Source organism: Myotis yumanensis, unplaced genomic scaffold (genome assembly GCF_028538775.1).
Source record: "Myotis yumanensis isolate MYYU_CA2020_CCGP unplaced genomic scaffold, mMyoYum1.0.hap1 SCAF_4, whole genome shotgun sequence".
NCBI classification, from domain to species: domain Eukaryota; kingdom Metazoa; phylum Chordata; class Mammalia; order Chiroptera; family Vespertilionidae; genus Myotis; species Myotis yumanensis.
This window is the reverse complement of record NW_027223755.1, coordinates 30300046-30326799: the sequence shown is the minus strand read 5'-3', so window position 1 is coordinate 30326799 and position 26754 is coordinate 30300046. Positions and strand designations below refer to the sequence as shown.

General features: G+C 37.5%; 1 protein-coding gene across 3 annotated transcripts in view; it reads left to right on the top strand.

Annotated features, from left to right (window-relative positions):
- PDE4D (phosphodiesterase 4D) overlaps positions 1 to 26754 on the top strand; it is a 1237087-nt gene that overhangs the window by 399360 nt on the left and 810973 nt on the right. The window lies entirely within an intron of this gene.

The window sequence follows — 26754 nt, the reverse complement described above, 5'->3', positions numbered from 1 at the left end:
GAAATTACTATATATTAAGGATGGTGCTTATTTTTTTCTTCTTGATGAACATAGGACTTCTGTGTCTTTTATCTTCCATCTCAAAATTTTGATATTAAATTCGAAGGATAAAGAATAATATATTACCACATGCCAGACCCTATATTAGCATTGGATATGTTTTATTTTTTTATACAACAACCATACCATTATTAATACCATTATTAATTTTCTTTTATGGATGAAAAAAACTGAAGCCTGGAGAAGGTAAATACTTTCCCCAATGTCACTGAGAACCAATATATAAACGAAGATCTGAATGTCCTTGGTCTTAACCAAGATATGCCAGAATGTCAAATCTGAGATTCACTATACTTCTATATTTTATCCAAATTTTCACAACTGCCAATGATAGATAAAAGCTGTCATATAAATTCACTCTTTCCTTGAGGACACCTTAACTTTCTTTGATATCTGCCCCAAATCACTCCGCTGTTTTTAAAGAAGGTCCTGCTAACATCTAAAATTATCTGAAAAGATTATTATGTCAAATAACCTTTACCTGGTATGAAAGAGATTGGAGGTCACTAGGGTTCCTGGGGCATTTGAGATCCTGAGAAAACTCCAGGTCAGCTCTCCATAAAGATCCCCCATGTCTGGAACCTAGTTTATCAATAGAAAGTTGTATCTTTAGTGCTAAATGGTCTTAGATTGTTTGTTCTAAAGGAGTTAATGCACCTTGAATGAATATAAAAGATCTGTCCTAGGAATACCTTAAACATGATAAAAATCAGCCTTAACAATGGTCAGTTAGATTTCATTGTTATAAATTCCCACTGTTAACTGAAACCCTTACCCATTCAATATAATGTATCATCATGTAACACCAAGTTCTGTTATTAAACTGCCACAGATCATTGCTTTAACAAGTTGAAAACTCTTATTTTTAGTGTAGCGACTTTTTACATAACTTATTAGAGTCTATTAATTGATGGAAAACCAAAATCAGATGACGCTGGCAAAATATAAAATTAGCATTAATTGGAATATTTGTACCATTTATTTTATTGAAAGGATATTTTTATCCTGGAAAATAACTGACTACTTTGATTACCCTCACATCAAAATAAAGTTGTTTTTGAATGACTTCTAATTTGCATTTAAATGGTCCCATGGCAGCATTTTTTAAGCATAAGCAAACAAATATTTTTTGAGTAACATAGATCTATACACCTGAGGGAAAAATATATCATCTGTAAAATTTAAAAATATGGGTTTTAGTAAAACACCTCTAAAAAGAAATGATAAGGATTGGTATTTTTTTCCTCCTGAACTTATCTTTCTAATAATGCTCCAGAAAAAGAAAAATTCTAATATACTTTCTTTGGAGCGGACATGGGACAGTGATGCCACTTGAGGAATACTGGGGGTAAAAACCATGTGATGTCCTCAAGTAGAGAGACTTCCTTTTTCTGTTCTTTATCTTTACTGTTGGCTCTAATTGTCTTTCTAAAATAGTATTATGTAGTAAACTGGAAGTGACCTGAAGACACAGTGGAGAGGGAGGAGTAATGGGTGAGGCCCTCACTTGTGAATGATCAAGGAACCTGTGAGACAATGGGTAGGGCTAAACCTACATACCTGGACAGGTGTATCGTTTTTGTTTCTTCTTTGGTTTTCATGTTCTTCTGCTCATAAGATGAGTTAAGATTCAGAAAAACAACTTAGACCAAGGGTTGGCACATTACAGCCAGATCCTGCCTGCCACCTGTTTTGTAAGTAAAGTTTTCTTACATATGAGTGGTAAGATTTCGGGCCGTGTGTGTGTGTGTGTGTGTGTGTGTGTGTGTGTGTGTTGACTAATTTTATACACTCCTGGTTTAACTAACTTAACACTTCGTCACTGAGGTCCTCATTAAAGTGTCAGAACATGAATTTTAGAGCATCTTTATTAAAGTTAGCATTTTATGTGAAATCCCCCCCAAAATTAAAAAATTTTAAGTGTGTTAATTTGATTTACTCTTCTTCATTAATTCAGTTGTTGAGCAATCCAAGAGCCAATTCATCATTTCTATTTGAAATCGATCTCTTCCTCTTAATAAATTACCACATTTGAGATGATCTGAAAAAAATTCTTACAATTTGCGGCTTGATAGCTGAATAATATCTATTGATTCCATCATTCAGTCTCATTGCATTTTTTATATTCCAATAATTGCATTAGAAAGTTTCTCTGTATTTATTCATTCCTTAGTTCTTGAAATAAAATGTTAAGGGTTATAACAAAATATCTTCCATGTATGTACAAATCAGAAGTCAGTGATTTCTCAACTGTTGTTAAAACATTCAAAACATCTTTCCAAATTCATTACTTGATATTGTATGAATTTTTCTTTTAATTTTACAAATTTTACAAAAGCATAGGACTAAATAAACAATTGCCAGGCTTCACTCAGAACCTTAGAAGGTGTTTATGCCAGCAGGAAGCCCTGCAGCTTAAGCTTAATTACTTTCACCTGAAACCCACCTATGCTCCTCCTCTTTCTCTGCAACACCCCCCCCCCCCCCCCCACTCCCATGCTGTTGCTTGGTGTGTGTTTTTTCATCTGTTTATGTGGGTGGGTGCTATAGTGTTATTGAAAGATTTTATAACACATTACTCTAAAACAAAGCCTTTGCTATGGTTGTGACACAGCCCCAGCCACATTAAGTCTTCAGCACTGGACTGATAGGCTCTGCGAGGAGCGGTCAGTGAGCTGCAGTATTTGTGAGGAAGGGCAAGGGACAGAGCTAGTCTCCAAGTGGGCAGGGCCACAGAACTGTCCTATAGGCCACAGGCTATTGACTGATTTAACCAAAGGGCAAAATGGTTTCTTGGGCCCACCCAGAACTCATTTTCTCCCATAAGTCAACATCCTATTGATGTTGTGACCTCTAGGTTTATTAGTCAGTGTTTCTGCCATCTGCGTTCCTGGACCACTCACCTAGATTTGAAACTCTTGCTTTCGCACTGTTGTCTAATTTAGAATTGAGTCCATTGCTTTTCCACCCTTGCCTGTGGGATCTACAAGTACAGAGGTCTTAGAAGTGATCTCTTATTCTTTCTTCCCGGCAGAGTCTTAGAGAACTTTGTCCATGCTACAGTGAAGCACAGCTTCCTCTGATTACAACACAAAATGAACTTAGGGAGCAAGGACATTCAATTATTCCTTTTAATAAGTAGCAGCAAAGAGAACCTGTTGATCTTATTTGCTGGTAAGTCTTCCAATAGAGAAGGGACATCAGAATGAAAGGACCTCCGGGCGGGTGGGAAGGATGGTTGTAAAGGAAGGAGATGGTTCTGTGCAGTGGAGTACCTTCTCCTGCAGGAGGAAGAGGATGGTTGCCCTAGAAAGAGGGATGCTATGAGAAATAGCCTCACCTGCTACAGAGAGGCAGTCCTCATAGCTGGCTCTTGTTGTGGATGAAATGACTGGGACAGAATATTAAACAGGAAAGTCCCTCGCCTATATTGAGTGGAATCCTCAGGCTTGGACGAGAGCTGAGTAATCTCTGCAGTGTCCTGAAAGCTAGAAGCCTGAGCAGATTCAGGCTAATTTCTGCGATGTCCCCAGGGATTCCCTCCCTATTCTGATCAGAGGAATGGACTTAGATGGGGCAGCATGTTCCTGCAAATTGGCAGGCACCCCTTAACAGAATAGCTGATTGCTACTTGGACTGCACATGCCAACTGAATTGCCAAGCAGATGTTGCCAGGGGAAATACCTGCTAAAATTGAAATGATCACTAGCTAGATGGATTGGACACTTAATAATGTCAGCTATCATACATAGTGTTTTAATTTTTAAAAATGTTATGTGCAGATGATAGAAAATTTAAGCAAGAGGAAATATGCACTAGAGCAAACATGTCAAACTCATGGCCCACGGGCCACATGCCTTGTTTATTTGGCCTGTGTTTGCCTTTGAGTTTGACATGCTTGCTCTGTCCTTTTCTTACTCAGATTCCTAGTGCCCTGGTCTCTCCTCTGAGGCACAAGCACCATAGAGTCTATACACACACTAGCATATTTAACTACTTTCAATTATTAAATACTTACATTGATGCTTTTAGAGTAGGCAAATAAAAGTTAATTTAATTATAATAATTGCAATAACTTTAATATTTTTTGTAAGGAAATAAATTTTCATTCCATGGTAAGACAAAAAAAACTTTTAGTGAAAATAAGATAATACACTGTAAAAAACAGTGAAAAATGGTTTATAGCAGTCTTTTCAAATTCTCCCTCTTGGTCTATGAGCTTTATGATGTTTATAGTATTAAGTATTACTAATAACTCAAACTAAGAATACAAAATTATTCACATACTTTTTGACTCAGAAGTTTTTTGAAATGTACAGAAATTAAAATGGAGGAACTATATAAGGGATAATTTAGCTAAATCTTCAAGTTTTAAAAAGTTCCAAATTTAACTCAGTTCCCATGTTTCCCTATAGATTTACAAATTTACATATTGAGATTAGCTTATTTCATCTGTGCCTGATGGGTACTAACTGTTAACAATTTTAGCTTTTTAAATTTTTTCTCTTTTTATTGAATTTAGTAGGGTGACACAAAATTATACAGGTTTCAGATGCACAATTCTACAACACAGCATCTGTACTAGCATATTTAACTACTTTCAATTATTAAATACTTACAGTGATGCTTTTAGAGTAGGCAAATAAATGTATTATGTGTTCACCACCCCAACCGAAGTCTCCTTCCATCACCATTTACTAGATAGACCACATTTTCTTTATCCATGCATCTGTCAATGGATACTTAGTTGTTTCCAGCTTGACCTCTGTTGCTATGGACATAGGAGTACAGATATCTCTTCAGGATAATGATTTCATTTCCTTTTGATATATGTACTTTTCAGATATACGATTGCTGGATCAGATGGTAGCTCTGTTTTTCCCTTTTTGAGGAACCTCCATAATGTTTGCCATAGTGGCTGTTCCAGGGTACATTCCCACCAACAATGTACAAGGGTTCTCTTTTCTCCACACCCACACCAGCATTTTTCTCCTGTCTTTTTGACAACGAACATCCTAAGTTTAATAGGTTTAACACAAATAATGTTATGACTTCCAGATATATGTTACATGATTTCTGATAGGAGATTTAGATTAAATAACTACTCTTGTACACTAACTGTATTCCAGGCATTGTCCTGTGTGTCATTCACATGCATAAAGTTACTTAATGCAGGTATTCACTAGGCTTCACTATGGGAACCACCAAGAAAAGGGCTTATGGCACATTCTTCTGAATCTGTCTAAAAAGTGATCTCTTACCTGGTACCTGGTAAAATCTGGGGAAGATATAGAGGGCACCTTCAGGGCAGTGGCATTTTGCAGCTGGGGCTTCAGAAAAAAAGAATGAATTCTTACTCCATATGCCAGTGTCACAGTCAAGGCTAAAATACCCTCAGATCTGTCATCTCTAATAAGAGCCATTTCTGACTTTTTAGTCTGTCCTGCTTTTCCCATTTCCCTTGGGTCTGAAGCTCCCACATGAACACTTTCCTTCATACTGAAGGCTGCTCATATAACTGTCTAAATTTTAGTTCAGTAATCCTGACCCAGGAAATTGGCTTCATATGCTAAAATAATGTTTGGAAAGGTCTCCTTTTTGTAAATTCCCGGTTCTTCCTAAACCTGTGATAGTAATAATCCTCACCATGTAATTTCTTGCTATTCCTCTCCTTCCTTGAATAAGGAATTTTTATACCTTCCAAGGAATTGAGCATTTAGTGAGGTCTTCATTCAGTATGACTGTTGACTGAACGACTTTAGTAAACCTGTCTCTAGTATTTCCCTTACCTTACAATATGTACAGTTTAAATTGTATAAGTAAAGTGGGTGAGAAAGTATTGCCTCCTTTCCAGTTATCATTTACACAGAAGTGTTATATAATATTACAAATGTTCACAATATCCCTTGTAACTTGTAATACTGTGAGCAAATTAAATAATTTGATAGGCACTAGGCCTGCTCAGCTATTGTAATATCTTGCCAAGAATAGATTGAGAACTGAAAAATTACATTAGGAAATGCAGATTTCCAAGCTTATTTAAAAATATATTCTACAACATTAAGGGTTGCTTTGATGATCAAATTAAAGTTCAGTCTTTTTTCCAATTTTATCAAGAGAATGTTAATTAGAAATTTAGTTTCAACAAAGTTGTCATTCCTTTTCTTGTGAAAATATGAACTAAACTTAAAATGATAGTCTAACTGCTTTATTTTTATGGTTTAAAATTTTACAGAATATAAATATTGAATAAATAAATAGTTTTAATGTATTTAATCACCAAAATATAATTTACACTTACAGAGTTTCTCCTCTGCATAGCTAGGACATAATTCCAAACCTCATGTTCCTGTTACAAGCATTAGAACATTTCTTAAAGACTTATAAACATTTCCATATAAGTGGCTAGAACAAATCATACATTATGATTACATAAGACCAACACTTATTTGGTGAATATTTTTCAAAGCAGTTTAACAAAGAAGATGCTGAAACATTACCTGCCCACTTTCTTAACCTTCCCAAAGGGAAGATATAAGTAATAATAGATGGTAATGGAGCTCCTTTCTAAGAAGATATATTACTTATCTACTTCTTCATAACAAAACACCCCAAAACTTAGTGACTTAAAGCAACAACAGTATTTTATTCACTCTCATGGTTTCTGTGAGTCAGGAAATTAAAGAAGGTAGAGTGAAGAGGGCAGGTTCTCTGCTCTGTAATGTTTAAGGCTTCAGCTGAATACTCTAAGGTCTGGGAGCTGGAACCATCTCAAAGACCATGCACTCACATGTCTGGTGGTTGATGCAGACTCTGGGCTAGCAGCTCTAGTTCCTCTCCGTGCATTTTCTCCCTCAGAGTTAGTCTGAGCTTCCTCAAGGCATAGTAGCTGGAATCTAAGCATAAACATTGAGAGGGAGAGAGAAGGAGAGGGAGAGGGGGAGGGAGAGGGAGAGAGAGAGAGAGAGAGAGATAGAGAGAGAGAGAGCGCGCCTGTTAGAAGCAATGCCTTTTTTCTGACTTAGCCTTGGAAACTACAGAGAATCACTTCAATCATGCTTTATTGATCATATCAGCCATAAGCTTTCTCCAAGATTCATAGTACCTGCCTTTCTGTAGTACCCAACATCAGTTAGCATAAGATCTATATATCCACATTTGAATAATCAATCTGCTATGAACAGGTGGGGGTAGGTTTAGCTAATGCCAGATTAGGGTTTTATTTAGTGGGACATGAAAGTTTAGGACCAAAAGTGATTAGAGGAGGTGGTTATGTAAGGATTTTATGGATTGTGAATATAAAGGGGGTGGAGGAAGAGAGAGAAGGTAAGGCATATGGCATTCAGAAATGAACTTTGAGGGAAGAACAGAGGTGTTTTAGGACATATTAATGAAGTAAATATAGGCATATTATGGTAATGTGAAGTAAAATTTTTTTCTGTATTCTTATAATCTTTAGAGAAAATGATATCCAAATGAGTTATAGGGTTGGATTTATTTTTTGAAAAGGTGCAATAAGTTGCTGAATATAGCCTCAATGTACATATGAGGAAAAGGCAGAGGCCTGCCAGATCTAGGTTACATCTGCTTTCAAAAAATTTACTCATAAATGTGATTGTCATGGCCTCATAATGTTTGGTGGTTCTCAAATGCCAGTATAAAGTCTAGTGCCAGTCCATGGTAAAATTTTCATTGGCAAGCTCTGACATCAGAAAATAGACAACATCATGAATCTTTAATAAAGGCAAATTTATTCAATTGAAGGAAATGACCTAGATTATGTAATTACATCCTTCCAACATTTTTTGTTTCAAATAGTCTTTTTTTAATTAAATGATGGTGATAGTAGATGGTACTTGTATTTTGGATTTTTTACTGTCCATTCTTGGAAAAATAAAAATTAGCTTCTAAAACACTTAAAAATGCTCTTATAAATTGCAAATATGTTTGGTGTAAACTATTTCAATTGTTTTGCACTTGATTTTTTATTTATATTGGATGTAAAAATTATCTTAATTTATCTGAATGAATGGAAAATACTTTCTTTACTTCTTATAATTCCAAAGGATTATTGCTTAGTTATTCTCTTCTTCTATCTACTAACAATAGCTACTACTAAAGCTGAGGCTACATGAAAATATAGAGCACAGTATTAATCTTTCTCAAAGTGGTTTGTTGTAAGAATTATAAACGTTAATACTAATAAAGAACTTAGAATCAGGCCTGGTACATAGTATAAACTCAATAAATGTTGCTGTTGAAGATATTGGTAATGATTCTTTTGAAATTGCTCTTCTGCTGAACCAACCAATTTATACCATGGTGTTTTGAGCCAGACACAACATTGCTTTATTCAGACTTAGGCAGGATTAACTGTTGTTTCTTAAATAATAACTGGTGCAATATTACTTTACCTATTTAATTTCATTGTTATTTTTAATTATATCTTATTTTTATTGTTGACATTATTACAGATGTTCCCCACTTTCTTCCCCTTTGCCCCCTTCCACCCAGACTCCGTCCTCCCTTCCCCTGAGCCCTCACCACATTGTTGTCTGTGTCTATGGTTACCTATTTAATTTTAAATTACTGTAAAGTAAAGCAAAAAAAAAAATAGGAAAAATATATCAATTATTAAATAAAACCAGTTTATAAGAAAGCCAAAGGTAATGTCAAAATAAATTTTAACTAAACATAGGTATTGATAAAGAAGGAAGAATTTATTGACCTTACAGTCTAGACTAAAACAATCAAGAGAAAGGGCCCAGGTTATACTAATTGATATCCTGAGCTTTACTTCTTGATTTAAATGGTGTGTCCTTTACCATAAGTAGATGCTCACCTACCTATTCATCTATTCATCAATTTATTATTTCAACAAAAAATTAAGTATCTGTGTTCCACAGACATCAAAACAAATAAGATATTCACATCCAGCCCAGGAAAAATAGATGCTAGCATCTATTTTAAAACAATCATAAATATTTACTGAGAACCAACTTATAAAATAAATCATATATAAAATGTAAATTTTCTTAATTGGGTTTATATAATCATGTATAACTGTAGCAGATGGAAATGCTCTCATATTTTTATCTGCCATTGTCCCCAAAATGGTAGCACTAGCTAACTACCTAGCTATGGTGCTGAAAATATTGTATTAGGTCAGTGGTCTTAGATCAGCGATGTGTGTCTTTTATCCAAAGATACTGTGAAATATGCAGAGCAAAAAGTAGAAAAGTATTATCTTTAAAACAAGTTATGGAAAAAGAACCAAATTTTTAAAAATTTGTTAATACAAATAACATTTAAGTTAGATGCCATTAGAACAGTACTGTACTCTGCTTAAACCATTTTGAAAATCTTACCTAAAGAAGCTTTAACTCTGATATTTGAAGTTGCCAGTACAAATGAAAATAAGTTAAAATGCTTATTAATCATGTATAAACACATAACTTTTGTGCTATCATCAGAGTGGATTTAAGTTTAGATATCTGTATGTTTCTCCTTAAAGTAATATAAAGCAAGCAAAACAAAAAAACAAACCAACAGAAAAGTACTAAATGTTTTATGCTATGTCTACAACATATTCCTCTAACTCAGGTAACAAAAATTCCTCTAACTCAGGTCTATACAGAAACAAGTGTGCTGAATTTAGTGAGTGCATAATTCATGTCATCTCAAATAAAAAGAAGTATCAGGTAACTTTCTATGGTAAAGTTGTTTCTTAATGTTGATTTTATATATATATATATATATACTTAACATGGTCATATTTTAAAGATTTGAACTGAAAAATCAGGTCACATAGAGATAGGCTCAAGGAATGTGCTCTCTATGGGGATATAAACAAAACCTTGCCATGTCTCATAACTTGTCCTGATAGTTGCTAATTCTTTTATGTGTATGATGTCATATATCATGTAATACAACCCCCAAAACACACACACACACACCATTCTGATTTGCTCCAACCTTCTCCTGTTTGAGAATATAAGATTAAGTCCTCGACCACATACTAGCAGTATAATCCTGGACAAGTTACTTCAACTTGTTTTGCTTTAGTTTACTTATCAGTAAAATGAAAACCAATAATATAATAATATTACCTACTTCATAGGTTGGTTTTGAGGATGAAATGAGTAAATATGTGTTAGATGCCTCTTACACATAGTAAACATTCAATAAATGTTACCTATAACTAGGTGAGAAAATTGAGACCCAGTGAGATCATGACATGCTCAAGGTTACTAAAGTAGATCATGGCTAATCCCGATTAGAATTCGTATATGATTCCCAACCCAGTGTTCTTTTCTTTACACTAAGCTGTCTCAGTAATTGGCAGTTAATGTACATTTTTGTGTATATCTTTTGTAGCATCCCAAAGGCTAAATACATGGGTTAGTGATTTCTTCATTAACCACAGGCTTTAGTGCTACTGGGGGCTCCGTATTTATGAACTTTTACTGCAGTATATACAATCTGAAATTATTTGATTCATTTTATATTTCTCATTCCTTCTTCAGTAGTTCAATATATAATATCAATCAGCCATTATAAAATTAGAATTGCACAGTGCACAATCACCAACTCCTTCCTCTGTAATTCCCCAGAGAAGAGCATGCAATTTCCTATTACATTTTTGCAATGTGAAGAAAATAATAAAATTCATCTATGCTTTGGTCTCTCCATATATAGAATTTGTATACAGTATTACTCAATCACAAAAGAAATCCATTATAATTTAGCTTATTGTTATGTAAATTCATGCATAATCCAGGCTCCAATGTGATCATCCCAAGAATATAACATGTGCCCATAGGAAAACCTGGTAGAACATTTCAACAACGGGGTTTATTTTTAGGTTTGTATAACCATTCTTATATAAAGTAGCTCCAATCACAATGCATTTTTGGCACTATAACTACACTTACTAGTAAGATAATATTTCAGTTATATTTTATATCTCTTTATTAGTGTCTGAAGCATTACAAAATACCACGTTGATTACATTTGGAGTCACTCTTAAGCAAGCATGTCAAACTCGCGGCCCTTGGGTCATCTGCCTTGTTTATTTGGCCCATGTTAGCCTTTGAGTTTGACATGCTTTGCTCTTAAGTGTCAACCACATCCTTGAAAATCAGTAACCTAAATAATCTTCCTTTTAAACATGACTTTGGAAGGTTTAAATTCCTCTTCATCAATACCTGCATATCACAGTTCAGGAACTTATAAGATTTCAGCAGCTTGTCTGAGCCTCAGCAATTGGAGAGCAGGGTGACAGAAATCTATAAATTGGCAATAATGAGCTTTATCAACCAGAATGCTGCCCTGTGCCCACTCTGGAACCACCTACAGTGAGGAAGGCGGCTTAGACCTGAGTCCGTTTGTCCAGGTGACCACACATTAAAGTCTGCTAAGCTGTTCCTCATCATTTTCACTTGAAAAGAGAGAGGTGGCTATCTTGTGAGGCCATCAATCTCGGATTTTAATTTTGCAGTGATTAGGTGGTCTAACTGCTCTCTGCTGACTGCTCAGGCCTATTAGTGCTACACAATTGCCCATAAAGAGTTCACATGAGCAAATAGCCTCACCAAACCAGCTTTGGGTCATTCCATGAAGCTTGCAAGAAAGGAGCCCATGAATCAATCTGTCCAGAGCCTCCAAATTATTTATTACAGCCCTCCTCACGGCCACTTGATCGCCTTTCCCCCTGAGCACTTCATGGGCATTAGGCTTTGGGACATGGTTCCCACATGGAAAACTCTTCTATGTTTCATCCAGGTCACTATTATAGCTCATACTATGAAAATATTAGAAAGGGGAATGAAAGCAACACTTGGTAAAGAGATCCTGGAGTGGGAAGAGAAATAGAAGGGTGACTTTTCCATACTCAATTTTATATTGAAATATAAAATATATATTGTTCATATCTTTGTCTCAGTCACTATCCAGAAGTGAAATATCCTCAGATTACAGGATCCCAGATCTTCATTGGATCCTGCCTTCGTTAGGCTGGGCCTCTATGGAAATCAGAACAAACTCCAAACAGTCATTCAAGTTCTGAAATATAAGGTTAGGCTGTGATCCAAAGTATTTTCAATATTTTGTGGTAGGCTTTTAGTGATTTTTCATGAAAAGCACTTGATTCAAATGTTATTTTATCTATTAATGTTTTAGTCAACAGTAAGTGATATTCTCTTCTGATACACTCCTCTCAAAGTGGTAGAAGTTTGTGGCAAATTGCCATCTCAGCCATTTATTCTGCTCCAGTAATGCAGTGTGGAGACACAGAAACTGGGAGATGTTAACTAAGCTATTTCTAAACACTTTCAAAAGCAGCCATAGAAAAACTTGGCAAATTAATACTAGTGTTATATATTGCTTCTCAATATTCTAATATTTGAGAATATTATAGAAAATTTCGCAGTTTAACATTTTGATAGACTATCTTTTTTTTTTTTTTTAAATATTTTATTGATTTTTTTTTACAGAGAGGAAGGGAGAGAGGTAGAGAGTTAGAAACATCGATGAGAGAGAAACATCGATCAGCTGCCTCCTGCACATCTCCTACTGGGGATGTGCCTGCAACCCAGGTACATGCCCTTGACCGGAATCGAACCTGGGACCTTTCAGTCCGCAGGCTGATGCTCTATCCACTGAGCCAAACCGGTTTCGGCTTGATAGACTATCTTAATAAAAAAAGATATCTTTTTATTTAAGACTGCATATCTTAAATAAAAAAATATCCTTATAGTCTAAAGTGGTTATTTATACTTCATTTAATATATAATATATATATATGATTTTTGTGTCAAACATGCCTAGGTTCAAATTCTAAGAAAACTGCAGAGAAAAAGTTAAGGTCGGTGTAGGAGGAAGAGAGGGAGAAAGAAAAGAAGAATGAATGGAGAGATCAAAGAAAAGAAGGTACGTAGAAAGGAGATGGGAAAGAGGAAGAAGAAATGCCTCAAGTCTACAAAGGTTTATCTTACAAATGGGACTCAAGGGTCCCTTAATCTCAGGAGGGAATTGCAAGATAATCAAACAGGAAGTATTAGATTCAATCCTAATGCAAGAATTTACTGAAATGACCAAATATTAAAAACTGAAAAAAGTAGGAGAGGGAGTTTGTAAAATCTTTCCAAAGAAATTTAAAAATAGCTCAGATATGGAATCTGTTAAAACAGGAAGTGGACACATTGTAGGAAATGGACCTCTGTGATCCATCTCCATGGTAGGTTTTTGATGGAATTTACCGAATTTCCCCAGGGCAAACAGAATGTAGGGAGGAAGGAAGAGGAGCAAAGGACTGTGCATGTGGGCCAGCATCGTGGTGGAAAACCCCAAGGTGTCTGCCTCAGCTAGACAGGGGAGGTGGAGGCAGCTAAAAAGGCCTCAGTCCAATTTTTTTTTTTTTTAATGGCTCAATGGGAGACAGCAAGACGTGGGTGATGTATGAAGAAACAGGTGACTCAATAGTACTCAGCCAATGAGGAATGCAAGGAGGGATTAAATAAATAGGCTATGCTTGCTGCACCAGGTGTGCCTGTGACCAGATACTCATTCTCGAGACCCTATTGTTAAAAGTCTCGTTTTTTGCCATATTTTCTGTCTCCGAGTCTGTTCTTGAATTCAGACAGGTGAGCATTTTCTCACAAGATGGCTCTTTCTAATTTTTCCTACTTTACTTCACTATACTAAGTTACCATTTCTCCAGTCTCCTGTGAGGCCAGCCTGATTCCTTGGGAGGAAGGTATGTGCTTTCTGGACACTTTCAGAGTCTGCCTGGGCTATGCCCCAGAGGTGCAGGTTTTTAAAGTCTCTTCCACAGATATATCCATATATTAATGCGTTATCTGGCTCCAAGTGGGCTTTCCTCTGTGCATTTCCTCATTTGCCATTCATTTTTTTACTTCTCTTATTCCTCCATAATAGTCCCTGGGGTACAGCATAAGTGCTTCTACCTCCTAACTGTTGTTACTGTATGATTAAGATATTCGGCTGCAATAAATGATAATGCTTAGAATTCTGCAGCATCATTTCTTAGGGGTAGGGGCCAATCAGAACACCTGAGACAGAATCAGAGTTCAGAATCAGACCCAGCCAAAAGTCTGGTTTTCATTTGCGTCGGTCCCTTTTTCTGTGCTGCACATATGAACCTTAGATAGATGGGTCCTCAAGAGGAAAAGATGCTTGCCAGATGGCAGAGGCCAAATGGCTACAAATAGACCTTAAAAGGATTGGAGCCTGAACTCCAGGTGAAACTCTTCTTCCCTAAATGATATACTCAGCCTTAATAATAAGTTAAAAACATGGTTCAGTAAAGAAAATCAGGTCAGGGGTAAAAGTAGAGCTTTCAGAAGGCAGGTAGGAGAAATCCCTTAATATTGGTTTAGTTTCTGTTGTTGATGCAATTGGCATTATAGCAGGACTAAGAGCTCTTTTAGCTAATGGCTTAGAGTGTAGGCCGAAGTATGAATCTGGACTCTACCATTTACTGATTTCCTCACCTGGGACTCTACCATTTACTGATTTCCTCACCTGGTTTCTTTGTCCGCCATATATGGGGCCTGTGAGACCACACCTAAAGGCCTGGCCTGGCGCCAGCGCTGATAACCCCCTCCGGGGGTTGTGTGTTATTCATGGTTTATGGCCTTTGTGAAATGTGAGTATTTCGGTAAACAGGTCTTTCAAGACCAGATAATTAAGGAAGGGGCAGTGACTAGACTATAGGCTATCAAAAATGTACATTAGGCTACTGGCACAGATTCAGATTGCTAGCGCCCCCCCCCGCCCCCCCCCCCCCCGCCACCTCGCCCCCAATGTCTCATTTCCCCCATCAGTACAAGCAAAAACACAGGGCTCCCTTTCCCCACAGCTCCCAGCCAGAGGGATCTCTTCCTGGAAGAGTGAACAGGCATCTCATGAAGATGGGACCTTTCTCTCCATGTGGGTTCACCATCTTCTAAGAGACTAGTCCAAGCTCATTCTAATGGTGATAAGGGGGTGGTAAAGGTCTTGTCTTGCCTGTGTCTGTCACTTTCTTTTTTTAAATATATTTTTTTATTGATTTCAGAGAGGAAGGGGGAGATAGAAACATCAATGATGAGAGAGAATCATTGATTGGCTGCCTCCTGCACACCCCTCACTGGGAATCGAGCCCTGACCTCCTGGTTCATAGGTCGATGCTCGACCACTGAGCCATGCTGGCTGGGCTGTCACTTTCTCCAACACCATGATAAAGCACAGGGCTCCCTTTCCCCACAGCTCCCAGCCAGAGGGATCTCTTCCTGGGAGGAGCAAATATTGAGTGTTTCTCTTCCTGACCCCAGTTGCCTATTGTTGAGGCTAAGCACTGGGTGAGTGCAGTTGAGAGGTAGGAGGCTCCCTTTTCCATCTTGCCTCAGTTGGGCATAGCAGACCAGAACGTTGAGGTCCTCATCACTCCTGAAGTGGTGGTTCTGTTCCAGGAGAGACAAGTCCGGAGGACCCCAGGCTGCTGCCCCCACCCCCAATATGCTCAGCTTCTAACGTGGGGATGTCACTCAGTCACTCTGAGAGAAGCTTGCATTGTCCTCACCCCCCATCTTCAGAGCTCTGGTTTAGAGATTTTGCTCAGGAGGAGAAGCCGTCCATAAAATAAAAGTGTAAAAGTGTTTACCTCTTCCCAAAGGAACTGACTTAATTTGCAACAGAGCATGGAGTACTTTGAAGGACAGTGGAGGCTGTGGTGAAATTGGGGGGAGAATCAAGATACAGGCTAAATTGCAGGCTAATTTTTAGGAGAGGACCAGGGAATGATAGCTGAGAGGATCCCTGCTGGGGTGAGAACAAATATTGAATACTGAACTCAGAGACTATTCTTTCAAAGGAACCACAATTTGATTGTATTTGTTTGCAGAGCAGTTTATACCCCAGGCCCTCTCTCTTCCTCCACCACCAGTACTCTAGTCTAATCTGTCATCATCTCTCATTTGGACCATTGCAAAATCCTTCTAACTGGTGCCCAATTTAGCAGCACCCTCCTAACTAGTGTACAATCCAATCTCTACAACATAGCCAGAAAAATCCTTTGAAATTCAAATAATCATGCTGTATGCTCCCCCTCTACAGAGACCATAGGAAATAAACCTGCACCTCCAGTGATGTTTTATTTGTGCTGACAATCTCTTGGCCTGATATGTGTGGTCTGGGACACCTGGAATAGCTGGGACCTTTCTCTCCATGTGGGTTCATCATCTTCTAAGAGACTAGTCCAAGCTCATTCTAATGGTGTAAAGGGGTGGTAAAGGTCTTGTCTTGCCTGTGTCTGTCACTTTTTTTTTTAATATATTTTTTTATTGATTTCAGAGAGGAAGGGGGAGATAGAAACATCAATGATGAGAGAGAATTATTGATTGGCTGCCTCTTGCACACCCCTCACTGGGAATCGAGCCCTGACCTCTTGGTTCATAGGTCGACGCTCGACCACTGAGCCATGCTGGCTGGGCTGTCACTTTCTTCAACACCATGATAAAGCCCAGTCCCTCTTCTGCCCTACCCACCCCAAACACACACTCACTCTGACTGCCTCTTTCAAAATTCTGTGTCAGAAAGGTGCCAGTGGAGGGAATTCTTCATGAGATGCCTGTTCACTCTGCTCTGTCCCTCTGTTCTGGATCTTCTCCCAGAGAGCTGTCCTCTCACTTGCCTTGGTAGACTCCCCACCTTTGTGAGTAACACATCCTTACTTGATTACACTAAGAGAATAGCATCATAAATGTTGACATGAGAATTTAACCTTGGGAGGGGATGCCCTACATTACAGTGAGGATGCAATGATACCCTCTCCTTACCATCTTAATATTTCTCCACGGCTTGTTTCATTTACTTTTATGACAAAGTCTACAATCCTTAGCTTGTCCTACAAAGTATGGTCAGTCCCCATCTCACTGATTTCTTTGCTTACTTCACATTATTCATGCTTCCCACTGCCCCACTTCCCCCCTAGGGACACATATACCTGCTGCACCCCCTGCCTGAAATACCCTTTTCCTGCTCACACCTGCTATTATTTACCTAGTTTTACCCTTAATTAGTCTGCATAATTCAGCTCACAAATCACTTTCCCTGGAAGGCTTTCCCTGAGAACTCACTGCAGTCCTCTCAACTAGGTCAGATGTGCTTTTCCTTTATAGAACTGATTTTGGTTTCAACTTTATATGTGTTCATGTAATTATTTGATGGACCTTTATCTCCTTCACTAGACCATGATCACCATGAGGTCAATGATTTTAGATGTCTTGCTCATCATTGTGTCCTCCGTGCCTAGGCCACTGGCTGACCCACAGTATATACTATGGTAAATTTTTGCTCAATTTGAAGGCTCTTAGTACCATAATATATATGTAACCTCAAAGCAGAAAGATACTATATTTGTTGCAATAAGCTAGGTTCTGTTATAATAACAACCTTTTCTGCTAACCCATCTGCCTCACCCACAAAGCCGCATACACTCACAACGTTCAGAGGCTTAAATCAGAATAGTTTTCTCATTCGTGCAGCATTCCATTTGTGCTTTAACAGTGTACTCTGCTCCATCTCATTTTATTCTGGGACCCAGACTGATGGAGGCTACCACTTAGAACATTGTCTATTTTAAGGGAGAGACAAGAACGATTTTACACCGGTAATTAAATACTCCAGCCCTTGCTGACATATTTCATCTCTATATATAATCAATTAGCCAAAATTAGTCTCATGGCCCTGCCTGTCAATAAAGGAGTCAGGAAAATGTCATCCTTTCACGCACTAAAAGGAAGACCCAGGCACGCATGACCATCAAAAGTCTCCCCACTGTCATATTAGTATAGAGCTGTGTATGATTACAATTCATATTGAATTTGAAGGAATTATAGAAAAACTCAAGAGGATATCATTGAACTGGGCTAAAAAATGATATTTGAATAGTGTGGGTGAGGAAGCATTTGCAAGTACAGGAAATAGCACGAACATAAAGAAAAAGGTACTCATGAGTAGGTGTGTAGGTCACAGTGAAGAATGATCAGCCTTACTGAGTTGAGAGTGTGTGCTGAGAGATCATGGGAGATAAGACTATAGGACAGTTTTGACCGTTAGCATACGAGTATACATGCTCCTCTCTTAAATATTTTGGTCATCATGTGCAAATATCTTCAGTGTAAAAAATTTAGTATATCGCTTTCAACATCTCAGTCACCTTGACTCAGCTGTATTTTATTTATAAAATTCCAGATCATCAGCTGCTTCTCTCCCTAGCTCTCAGCACAGCAGTCCAGAAAGAACTGGACCTGACTTAATCTCTCTTTTCAGCCTCACTTGCAAACCTTGAGCAAGGAAACACCAATACCCTTGCCAAGTTGCGAGTTGAGTGCTTTAATCTCACCTTTACTTGGTACTTTAAGGTCTTAACTGAGTGGAGAGACCAAAACAATGATACAAAGGAAAGGCTAATGTAGAATAATAGGTTTTATGAAAACCTGGTTGCAATTGAAGGATGTCAATCTGTCCCTAGAAGCTAGTAACAGTCAATACAATTTAACCTATTTTTTTCTCATCTTACATTTATTAGTTGTACTGGCTTTGGAAAAGAAAAAGGAAAGCCATGCTGTTATAGTGCCACTAACAGGAAACAGATATTAGGGGAAAATTATATTTGAATAAAAGTGTTTGTTAACCAAACATGATAGTAGAGTATTGACCACAGAGCAACCAGTAATGGAGAGAACTAAGTCATGCTTAATATGCCCTCTGTTTATTGATCCTTAGACCATAGTATAGTGGCTGAGTGTGGTACCTAGAGCCAGCCTGCCAAGATTTAAATCGAACTCCACCATTCACCACTGGGTGACCTTGAAAAAAATATTTAATCATGCTCATATGGTGATTCATCACTGCTATGGACTGAGTTGTGCTCCCTGAAACATTTATATTAAGCCCCTAACCTCCAATGTCACTATATTTAGGGATAGGGCTCTTTTGAGGTAATTAAGGTTAAATGAAACCATAAAGTTAAGGTCCAATTTTGATAGGATTGGTGGCCTTATAAAAAGAAGAGAGTGTGCTCTCTTTTTCCTTATGTGCACACACCCAGAAAGGCCGTGTGACCACACGAGAGCTGCTGTTTGAGAAGCCGGAAGAGAGCTCTCACCAACACCATCCATGCCGGCACCCTGATCTCAGGCATCCCACCTCCAGAACTTTGAGAAAATAAATGTCTGTTGTCTCAATCACTCAATCTATTTTGGGTATTTTGTTATGGCAACCTGAGCTGACTCATACACTCACCTATGAAAGAGGATAATAATATGCCTATCTGATAGTATGTTTGTGAGGATTGAATGTATTAATATAGGCTGAGCTTTTGAAATGATGCTTGGCATATAATTGGCACTTACTGTAATATAGCTATTGTTCATATTTTCCTTCCTGATCCTTCATTAGATAGTATCAGACATAAGGATTCTTTTTCTAGTCAGACAAATCTGGGTTGGACTCTCAACTCTGCCTTTTATAAGCTGTATGGTGTTGTCCCTGTTATTAATTTCTCTATGCCTAAGTTTTCCTACCTGTAAATGGGGATAATACTAGTTGTAGTGCTGCCTGCCTCTTAGGGTTTCATGAGGATTAAAGGCAACATGCATGTACATATGTCTGGACACAGGAAAGAGCATCCCGCGTGTGCTATTTACTGTCACCAGTGGAAGTTTGCAGAGCTTTTTTCTTTTGCATTAAGTAAGAATTTGCCTTCTAAAGAAGACCTTGAGCTACGTGGAGGAGCGAGTAATAACAGTTTCTCCTTGAACTTAGAACTCTGAAAATGTCCTTCCTAAGTCATTCTTATCTTAATTTGGTTATTGCAAGCTATTTGCTTTGTGCACTTTTGTTTAATGCATGCCCTTAGTGTACCTCTCTCCATTATCTATTTAAGTAACAGATTTATGGGACTGAATGAGACTACTGCTTTTGTAAAGAAACTGAAGGCTTGAGAGTGAAATTTTCTTATAGCTATTGAGTAGCTGACTTGAGAACTAAATACTACTCTCACAGCCTAGTTATTACCTCACAATGTGAAGTGACGAATCTATAAGCATATTGTGGAATATAGTGCTGACGTATATCCCTAAGCTGATGTATAGACAAACGAGTACTAAAGCACAGTACTGCTTCTCAACCTTTAATGAATGAATCAACTGAGTTGCATGTTATCATGCAGGTTCTGATTCAGGAAGTCTTGGATGGGACCTGGAATTCTGCATTTTTAACAAGCTCCCAGATGATTCTGAGTCTGCTGGTCCTCAGACCACTCTTTGTGCAGCAAGGATGTAGATGATTTTAGCAATAGTGACTTTTGAAGATTATTTTGTATTTTTTTGTTGTTGTTTTGTGTATCTATTATTGTGTTCACTCAAATGCACTCTGGATGAAAGATTTTTTTAAATACAAATGGAAAAAATTGAAAAGCCAACTTGTTAAGACACTAATTGCACACATTTTACATTTAAATGATTTGACTTGCTTCTCCATATGTTGTATATTCCTAAATCATTCACAATGGTTTTGCTTTTATTCCTTTTCCAACAAATGGGAAAGTAGTGCTCCTTTAAGTTTATTGCCCAGCTTTATCCTCCATACCACATTAAATCACCTCGCCTTCCTGCAAAGCTCTCCTGTTTTTCTGATCTAAACTCTCTTAAATTTTCAGTTCTCACTGGTTAAGTCATGCCTGAATCCTGTTCTCCAGCATCTCTTCATTTCTCGTACTCTCTAATTGGGAACTCCATCCACTGCCTCAGAATCAATCACAAATTCACACTTTCGGACTCACTCCTCGATCAATATCTTTCATCCTGAAGGCTTTCCTAAGTTTTAGCCTTGCTAAAACTTGGTCAACGGGTTAGATATTAAGACCTATCAGCCCTTCTAACTCAACACGTTTAAAAGCAAAGTCCTCACATTTCTTACCTCTAGACCCCAGGCCATCTGCCAATAGCCACCAGGTTATTTTACTGTCTTTGTCGAGACTTTAGCTTGTTTACTATGGAAGAAATTTCTAACTCCCCATTCTGATATTGAACCCCCCCCATCTCAATCTTTATTTTTCTACCAGTATCTTTTATCGCTGTTAAGTATGTGGTTGACTTAAGTTAGTTGGAATCCTCCTGTTTCCAGAGTATGCATTGCCATTTTCAGGCTTCATGCCATTTTTGCTCTGAAGTAAAAGCCCTTCCATCAATCTTTGCCTATCAAAATGCTATATATCTCTCAAGGTCCACAGGAAACGCTACTTCCTTTGTGGCATATTCTGTATTCCCCGGCCTGAAAGGGATTCCTCCTCCTCTGCACTGCTACAATTCTTGTTCTATGCAATTTGGCTGACACCTCACACTGTGCTGTGTAATAGAGATAATAAAATATCTGCCATTTGGATGTTCCACATCCTCCAGCTTTTTGCTATCACTTCTTTCTTTAATATCCAAAGAATATGTTTCAAGCCCCATCCTTTGAGATGACAGAATCTGACACTCTTGCCTTATGGGCTCACATTCTTCTGCTACATTTAGGGGAAAGGTTTCCACATATCTGTTCTGAGCCAGTTTGCTTGCAATTTCATTCTCTTCACTCACCCACACCTTGGCAGCTGCTTCTAGCTCTGCCTTGGATCTTTGCTTTTTTTCTGTTGGCCACTATCTAAAACTGCCAGACTCAGCCTCTTCTCTATTATTACCCCAAACACCATAACAGCAGGTTACTGTCAGTAAAAGACTTTTACTGAAAGTTTTGGGGTAATGCAGGTTAACTATAGCATAAGCAGGAGTTCCCGGAAATTCAAAGGACAGAATCAGTTTTAACCATTTATTGGACACTCCCTTATCGAGCCCATCTGTGGATATGGGGCTCCCCATCCCTGGACCATTCCTCTCCCATCTCTTCTACCAGGCTCATAAACTCTCTCCCCAAATGCCAGAGTTTAACTTCTTTTACTTCATGCAGAATGTTTCACCATGTTTGCTGTTGTTTAAACCTTGCCTGTCTAGGTTATACATAAAAGAATCTCATCGTTCGTAATCAAATAGGTTTTTAAGTGTTTTCCACTTAATAGCAGTTCTTGATAGCAGTTCTGTTCCTTAGAGGAATTCTGTAGTCCTGAAGTTGCCTTGAGTCAACCAATTCAAAGTAAATTAATTTTTATTACCATAGTACCATGAGACAGGCACAATTATTATCCACTTATTTTTGTAGGTGTCTCAGTTAATTTCCACTTAAGTTGAAAACATATTTGAGAAAAGACCATAGTTTCAAACATTTCATTCGTCACAAAAATAAGAGTTCACGTTTTTAATCCACTGTGTTTGAGGTTTGTGACTTTGGACAAATCATTTTCCTTGGGGATCCTCAGTTTCCTGACCTATAACGTAAGAATGATAATATTTACCTCATACAAATGTGAGGATTTAGATAATTTCTATAAAATCATTAAGTTAGAGTCCTGGCACATGGTAGGAGCCCTGCTCTTAGTACACATTTAAAACATTCTTGAATGCAAAAAGGTTACTCCCGCCAGCTTTATTGACATTGAAATTGGGTACAATGTTTATTGCAGGATCCCAAGAGCTATGTGATACTCTGATTTTCATTTCCCAATATCATCATGTTTACTCCGGAGTCATTTCCATAGAGTTCTACCCTTAATTGAGGAGACAGGAAATCAGGACTTTAAAAGTTTCAGTGTTACGAGTAAATGACACATTAGTTCAGAGACATATTAGTAATTAAAGAAGTATCTTCTCAATTGTAATGTTTTCCTCTGCCTTAGTGCTAGCAATCAAAACCACTGAATTAATCTGAGCTTTGGATCTGAGGAAAATCACTGGAATCTGAGGCATTATGTGTGCAGTATGAGCTGTTCCAGTTACAAATTCTCTGAATCCTGTATAAGAGCCATGGTGCAGGGACCTAGACCTCAGACCTGAGTCCCATCAAGTTTGAGCAGGTCTCCAGAGGTCTAATCTGCCCTCAGAAAGAGGAAATCTCATTGTTTCTAGATGGGTTAGCCACTCTCAGAAGGTGAGAGGTTGTTGCTGGAAATCAGGATGTGGAAATTTCCATTATGCCCTGGAATTGCACAAAATCCTTCTGCAATAAGGGCTCATTAGAAATTTCCCAATTATGTTCACTGATCTCTCTAGCTAAGATTCTTTTTTTTTCTCCATGTATGAGATTTCTCTCTGTCTTTTAAAATCCAACATAGAAGCAGCTTGGTACCTATGCCTTTTCAGATTCCCCCAAGTTGGCATAAATCACCATTTCCTCCTCTGTATTTCTTGTGCATAAAAATAAAAGCACTTATCAGAATTTTTGATTACTGATCATGGTGGGAAGTCAGTATAGTGTTGTGCCTTAAAGCTTGAACTTGAAAGACAGATTTCCACTTAGGTGTTTGACCCTGGGCAGGGTTATTTAACCCCACTCTGCATCAGTTTCCTCATCTATAAAATGGGCATATTAATAGTAGCTATTTTATGATGTTTTGTTAGGATTAAAGGTGATTATGCATATACAATTCTTAAACAGGACCTACTATGTAATAAATTGTCAGCAAATGTTAGCTCTCACTGCTATCTCTCTGGCCCATTATGTGAAACATTCCTTTTTCGCAGTAGCCATTACATGTTTGTTGTTGTTTTAGACATGGCCAACAAGTTATCTGTTGAATTCAACATCATTTTTGACAGGAGACAGCTGTGGCTTTTAAAATCCTTTTTCTATTTATATTATCATAAAAGTAATGATGACCATGCTTTTAATATGCAATTTGCCTGAATGTGGATGCTTTATTAAAGTAAAATAGCTTTTAATGCTACAACTTAGAATGTATAACTATATCAGAGAAGTATGTAAATCAAATTACTCAACATAAAAATATATTTTATTTTACTTTTTTACCTAACAAAATAAAGCTAAATAAACATTATTTTAAAAATATATGGAAATGATTCTAAGCATTATTTAAACTAAGATGTCCATATGTAAAGTTTGCCATATGCAAACATGTCTTCAAACAAAATAGGAAAGGTAAGTAAATATTTTGCAAATTCCCTCTTCTTGAAAAGTATTACATAGATTAAAATGTATATTTCCTTATTAATGCCCAATTTGTAAATATGGAAGATTTCGCCTCAGTGCAGTCTTTTATTTTCTTCTGAAAGCTTTAAAAATAGAGGGACAAAATTAGGCATCCCTGAAGAATTAGAAATCTGTCACATTTTTTCATGGTAATTTTTGATCCTGAATAAAGTTGTTTTTTTTCTTTTACTTTGCTTCTCTTGCCTGGAACCTAAAACTGCCGGTCCTTTTAACATAAAGATGAAGGTTTGTCCAGTTATATTTCTGCACAGTGTTGTCCAAAAATGATCATGTCTTTCAATTAATCTCAATAAAATTCCAGTTTCGCCTTCTGAGTACAGCAACAGCATCCTCTCCCTGAGCAATGGTGTATCTACTCTGCCTGGTTTTCTCTGCTTCCCCAGCACAGATAACATTGGAAGAGTTCAGACCCCAGAATTAGTTTGGCTCTATATTAGCTTTCTAAGGCTGCTGTAACAAATCACCACAATCTGAATGACTTAAAACAACTAATATGCATTCTCTCACAATTCTGGAGGCGAGAAGTCCGCAATCAAAGTGTGGGGAGGGAATGTTCGTTCTGGAGGCCCGAGGGGAGATTCCATTCTTTGCCTCTCTTCTAACATCCCCTGGCTCCAGGAATTCTTTGGCTTGTGGAAGCATGACCCAATTTCCTGCCTCTGTCTTCATATGGCCTATTCTCTGTGTGTTTCTCCTCTCTTCTTCTAGGGAAACGCAGCATTGCATTTAGTGTTTCCTAATCAAGGATGATATCTCAGGATCTTTAACTTACTAGTAATCACATCTGCAAAGATCCTTTCTCCAAATAAGTTTACATTCACACATTCCAGGTGGACATATCTTTCATGGCATCAATTTTCAATCCACTACAGCAGCGGTTCTCAACCTGTGGGTCGAGACCCCTTTGGCGGTCGAACAACCCTTTCACAGGGGTCGCCTAAGACCATCCTGCATATCAGATATTTACATTACGATTCATAACAGTAGCAACATTACAGTTATGAAGTAGCAACGAAAATAATTTTATGGTTGGGTCACAACATGAGGAACTGTATTTAAAGGGCCAGAAGGTTGAGAACCACTGCTCTACAGGTTCCTTTGGACTAAGGCTAACTATACTCCAGTCAGGGGTGCACCAGGCACAAAGACTGTATTTGCATGAAGCCAACATTCTTCAACTCTATTTGATTGCATGGTTCCAATTTATATTATGGCTTCAAAAGAGATAGCCAGAACTTCCTTATTCATTGACGTTGACGAGACCATTTTCCCAGAGAGAAGGTGTCCTATCCTTCTGTGGCCTTTTCTGTAAGGTGGGCTTGGCTTGTGTAGTAACTGCCTAGAGTCAAGTCCACTGATAGTCCATCAAGATGCTGTGTTAGAGAAATTATGGAAATAAATACATATACGAAGCATTCCATAGACAAATGCATTTCCATATTATTAACCTAGTGCCCGCGTGCTTACCTAAATGTTTTCACATTTTCAGAGACACCTAAAACTTTTTATGTTTTCATACACTTAATATATTAGGTCAAAGAACATTAAAGATAATATAGTATATAAGTTTTAGGATTCTTTGGGGGCAGAGAGCAAACCAATTTTAAATATAGAAAAGATTATAGATACAATATCCTTAAATTGTTTTAAAAGTCTGTACCAAGGGCTATTTTTAACAGCTGAATCAAAGTGGAATGTGCATGAAGATGGTATGTTTTGAGATACAGAAGAATTGACCTAAAGGTAGGACTAAATCTCCAGAAAGAAGAGAGTATAGATGAGGTTCCTCAGAGATTGCTAAAGCCAATGTTATAATTTACCTGAGAACAGTGGAGGGCACAGTAAAATGTTTAAACCTTTTCAAGATTATAATTTTCTGGCCTGTACTAAGCTAAGCTGGTATAAAAAACTGATAGTAAGAGTTTTAAAACAAGATTAATTTTTATATGAGTACATACAAAATTAGCGCATTTGCAGATTATAAAAATTCAAAATTATATATAAAATGTAATATATACATATATAGATATGTAGTCTTTAGCACACCTATCTTTTCATGCCCTAGAAGAGAATCCTTATTTAAGCTCTTTTACTGTAGCCAAAAGATTTATATCTACTAAATTATTTTACTTCATTCTGCTCTGAGTTGGGGTTGGTAATTGCAAACGTGAGCAAGGATATTTGATCTAATAAATGGAGATGAATTGTTTTAAGACCCAAATTTTGAGGGTGCCAAATGCTATATGAAAAGATAAAGAAAGAGGAGGAAGTGGTCCCAGAAGTAGGATGGAAGATCTGTGGCCAGATGTCAATCTCATTCATCTGAGTTGTATTTCCTCCTTTTGCAGGGCAAAATAGATTTCAAAGGAGTAGGGAAGATGATCAATAGGCTGCTTCCATTTTTTTCATCCTTTATCCCTTCCTACAGTGCAAAAACTCAAAAGTTGTGACATTTTCTCTCCATCAAAATCCTGCATATTCAAAGAACTGTCCTTGGAGGAGAATTTCATATCAGTCTCTTCATTT